A 4,918-nucleotide genomic window follows, 5' to 3' on the forward strand; every position below is an offset into this window, starting at 1 on the left:
CTCCATCCCCAACACCCACCTTGGAATTGGTGCACAGATGCAGGCCAGGGGAGTTCTGAAGCCCCACCCAACACTGCTGCAAAGGCACATAAGGCCTCAGATGCTCTCTCCCAGAACATCTGAAGGGACTTAATGGGCAAATAAATGGTTTTGTGTCTCTGTTTTTGTTTTTTAATGAGCATGACTAACAGTCCAAATTCTCTCCGCCCCCTTAAGTTTGAGGGTACAGCTGTTGATTACAAGAATCCTCACTGTTAATGATTCTTATGCTTTGAAGCAGCCTAGTTCCACACCATGAAGCAATTTTTTTTTCTTTTGAACTTATTTTGTATTGGGGTATAGCCAATTAGCAATGTTGTAATGCTTTGAGGTGAATAGCGAAGGGACTCAGCCATACATATACATGTATCCATTCTCCCCAAACCCCACTCCCATCTAGGCTGCCAGGTAACAGAAACAATTTTGTGTGTGTGTGTGTGTGTACACGCTTTATTTGTTAAAATACCATTAGATTATTCCTCAGGACAAGAGCAAAGATAATCCCCTGCAGAAACTTAGGAACTATGTACAGCATTTTACAGAACAGAAGACAACACTTTAGCTGAAGGCTGCCTGCTGACCAGAGAAGGGTGTTCTGAGTGGACTCAGCAGAGAGAAGGCAGGCAGGCAGGGAAGGGAAGGTGCCCTCTGGATCAAACTTCAGCCGCCAGCAGGGCAAGTCTCGTGATGGTCACAGATTGGAGGCTGATTTTGAAGGGGTCGAGTACAGCATAGGAGTTCCACGTGTCTTCACAGGCTAGACCCCAGGCCGAGGTGCCATTAGGTCAATGTCACTCAAATTTCTGGCCAACCAAACTCCAGCAGCAAAGAGTTCCAAATTGAGAATCAAGTTCCTCCAGAAGTCACTCCTGTCAGTGGCGAAGCGGTAGACGCCCCTAAGCCAGTCCCCACGTTGTCTGGAATTTCGGGAGCTTCATTTGCTGATCCCGCAGCGGTCATGCCTGCCCCACTGTGCTCCGTAGGAACGCTCACCACGCACCGGGCGGGTGCCCACAATTTTTTTTTTTTTAACACTCCTGTGTTTTCTAGGAAATAAAAAAATTTTAGAAAGTATACAGGTAGAATCAAATGGGATTAGGAGTCTGGGATTTCTAGCACTGTGTTTTTTGACCAACAGAAAGGATTGTTGAAAACAACTGAAGGACTTAAATCTTGGCTGGCTTTTTCCCTTTCAAAATATCAGTGTTAATACCCATTTCTTTGCTAGCCCTCCTCTACTGGCTTCATGTTACCACCACTAATCCCGAGGAAAGAACAAGAGCCTGGGCGTGTTAGGCCTTCCAGTTGGAGGGGAGAATGTGTACCTTGCATCCTCTTTCTGGAACTAGCACAGTGGACCCCCGGAGGGTCGCCCCTACTCCAAATCCACACCCACCAGGAAGAAAGCCAGCATACTAGAGCCAACTCCACAAAGCATTCCTGAGACATGGATACGTCCCTCAAGACCGAGGAAAAATGGAAAAAGACTCTCATCACATATACAGTGTGGCAAAAACGTCTACAAACCCTCATCCGATCGTTATACCATAAACAGCAACAAAGAGAGGAAGCAAGAAAATGAGCCTCATAAATTTAGGGAAGGAAACTGTGGAAGAAGAAAGAACAAAGAAATGAAAAATATTTTTCTTTACTCAGGTGAACCAAATATATTTGTTTGTCTGAGTTAGCAAAGGAGAGTCAGCTGCGGGGCGGGTGATCGTGACATAAGCTTATGAAATGGAAGTACTGGTTCCTTCTGTTCGCGCGCGTGCTAAGTCGCTTCAGTCATGTCCGACTCCGAGTCTCATGGCTCCTGCGTTGGCAGGCAGGTCCTTTACCACCAGCACCACCTGGGAAGCCCTCTCTTCTCTTTAGGGCTCCTTATTACTTATGAACCATGACGGTCAAGTCCAATGTCAGGAGAGGAAAGATGGTAGAATTCATTGCTTATCATATGTCTCTGACCATCGACAGCCATCCCTCAGTATCCACAGGAATTGGTCCCAGGACCCTCCACAGATTCCAAAGTCTGCACATACTCATGTTTGTTATGGTATCTCAGGTGGTAAAGAATCTGCCTGCAATGCAGGAGACCCGGGTTTGATCCCTGGGTTTGGGAAGATCCCCTGGAGAAGGGAATGGCTACCCACTCCAGTATTCTTGCCTGGAGAATTCCATGGTCAGAGGAGCCTGGCAGGCTACAGTCCATGGGGTTGCAAAGAGTTGGGTGCAACTGAGCCACCTTCACTTTTAAGCACACCTTCCTGTGTGCTTTAAATCCTCTCTAGATACTTATAATAACTAATGATGTAAATGTCATCTAAATAGTTGTCAGCATACAACAAATTTCAGTTTTACTCTTTGGAGTTTTCTGGAATTTTTTTTTTTCAAAATTTTTAAATGTTTTATTTATTATTGGGAGTATAGCCAATTAATAATGTGATAGTTTCAGGTGGACAGCAAAGGGACTCAGCCATACATATACGTATATATATTTCCCCCCAAACTCCCTTCCCATCCAGACTGCCACATAGCAAATATTTTTGATTCACAGTTGGTTGAATCTTACGAATATGGAACCCACAGATACGGAGAACTGACTGTATATGCAGTTTGTCAAGAGAAGCCGCACCTTTTATTACAGGCCACCTCAGAGGCTTGGTGTAAGAAATCAGTAGGCTATCAGTAGATCTCAGCTTTTCAGCTCCCTAGTTGCTCAACTGCCCTTTAAAAGAAGAAGCTGTGAGTCTGTCAGGGCCTCAGTGTGTACTGCCCTTAAACTTGGATATCCGTGGCTTAGGAATGAAGGAAAGATCATGTTTGAATGTAAATGTCTAACTTGTTATCCTGAACCATCTGAGTCACAAGATAATGTCATCTGTTTTTTAAGGAAAACCAAAGACTGCTTGTGCTTCCTGGTGGTTCAGTGGTAAAGAATCTGCTTGCCAATGCAGGAGATATGGTTTCGATTCCTGGGTGGGGAAGATTCCCTGGAGAAGAAAATGGCAACCCACTCCAGTATGCTTGCCTGGGAATCCCATCAGAAGATCCTGGTGGTCTACAGTCCATGGAGTTGCAAAGAATCAGACATGACTTAGCAACTAAACAACAAAGACTGCTTATCTCAATGTTACTGGGTATCAGCCACCCAGCAGGCACCAGCCCAGGTATCTCCTGCACCTGGTCAGTGCATCTAGCTGATGTATCACTGTGTGACACATTGCTATCTGTAAACATATTAGCTCAGGGTACTCTCCGCTGCCAGCCGAGCTCAACCTATACTCCCTGAAAGTCAAAATGCTTCATCACTTGGCCTCTACATACCTTTCCAGACTGTGTTCCTGTCCTACCTGTTATCCCACTGGTGCTGAGACTGGACTAAACTATTCAGCTCTTCTGAATGTGGTTTGCATCCCCTGTCTTCTCACTCCTGGACCTTTGCTGAAATGTTTCATAATGTCTGAAAGCTTTTTCTTCTTGCCTATTTGCATTGTGGCTATATTCACCTGATCCAAACTTTCTTCTGAGTCCAGCTTAGATCTCCTTGCTTGCACAAAATCTTCCACAAATCTCCCCTCCTCTGTCAAAGTGAATTTCTTCTTCCATTGTAATTGAGAGCACTGTGCACCAACAGATAGCATCAGGGTTTTGGTTGCTTTCCAGTATAAATGCCTGGATTACAATAGTTCCTCCTTTGTACTTATTATCTAGCATGCTTTATATTTTGTCTGCGTCACCAGAAAGTACTGGGACTTGATTGGCTTTTTAAAATGCTGTGTCCTCATTGCCTGAACAGGGCCTAACAGGTAGTAGGTGCTCAATAAACATTTATTAAGTTAATAAGGGCATGACTCATGGGAGCCTAGAGGTCCCAGAGTGCCCTCATCTTTCCATCACCTCAGAGTGGCTGGCAAAGTGCTTTGCACATGCTTCTCAAATCCAACTGCATTCAAGAGCCAGCCACCTGGATCTGGCTATGTATATCTCCTCTGCTTTGAAGAGAGGATGTGGATTTAACTGCAATTATACAGCTGTGGTGCTGTGAGGCAGGCAAACACGATGGAGGACGAGTCTTTTATAGGAAAATTCTAGGTTAATGGGCAACCCTAATTGCAAAATCTAATTAGGAAGAGGAAATCAGTTAAATTAAGAATCCTTCATGTAAGAGAACCAAATAAGCTGTTGGGCAAAATTTTTCATTCCTCGTTCACTTCAATCAGCTTCCTCAGAGAAGATGGCAAGACAGCAGGACTTCTGCAAGAGGATTTTATTGGCCCAAAAACTATACTCTCATGACTACAGAAACTAAGAAGAAAAGAAAACCTGGCCTTTGGTCACCAGATTCCTCTTCGGCATGTGCTCAGGAGGAAGCTGCCATGTCGCCTCTCCTAAGATCGAAAGGATTATCACTGTGAAAGCCAAGGCTCTCATGCTTGAGTCTCTGCCAGCATGCTTCCAATTTGAAGAACTAATCCTCCTAATTGGTCACAATCACACCCATCTCCACTGAAGCAAGCAACACAGAAGCCCCATGCAATTCACCTCTATTGCTGAAACAGTTATTTGTCTTCTTCAGTCGTTGGTCTGAAAAGACAGATTTTTTTCCCCCTTAATATTTGCAAGTATAAAGTGTTTATATCCTCATCTTCTGTAGCACCTTAAGAATCACGGAATCTATTCCTTTTTTCCTGAGAAATCCAATGGAAATACATTAAAATAAAGAGATATGATTAGATGAATGTAAGAATTACCAACATCAATTCCAACAGAATTATTTTATGTAAATATATGTAGTCAGAAGCAGAATGGTAACCTTAATATCAGCTCCATCAAGACTCTAGCTAAGCTTTATCACTAATGGTGTGAATTAGGGCAAGCA

The 4,918-nt window shown here is 43.9% G+C and overlaps 1 pseudogene; it reads right to left on the bottom strand.

The window, feature by feature from the left end:
• Nucleotides 1-460: 460 nt before the first annotated feature.
• Nucleotides 461-1,072, bottom strand: LOC139031396 (mitochondrial import receptor subunit TOM6 homolog pseudogene; annotated as a pseudogene).
• Between the last annotated feature and the right edge of the window lie 3,846 nt (nt 1,073-4,918).

The sequence above is a fragment of the Odocoileus virginianus genome, chromosome 27 (assembly GCF_023699985.2).
Source record: "Odocoileus virginianus isolate 20LAN1187 ecotype Illinois chromosome 27, Ovbor_1.2, whole genome shotgun sequence".
Lineage (NCBI taxonomy): Eukaryota > Metazoa > Chordata > Mammalia > Artiodactyla > Cervidae > Odocoileus > Odocoileus virginianus.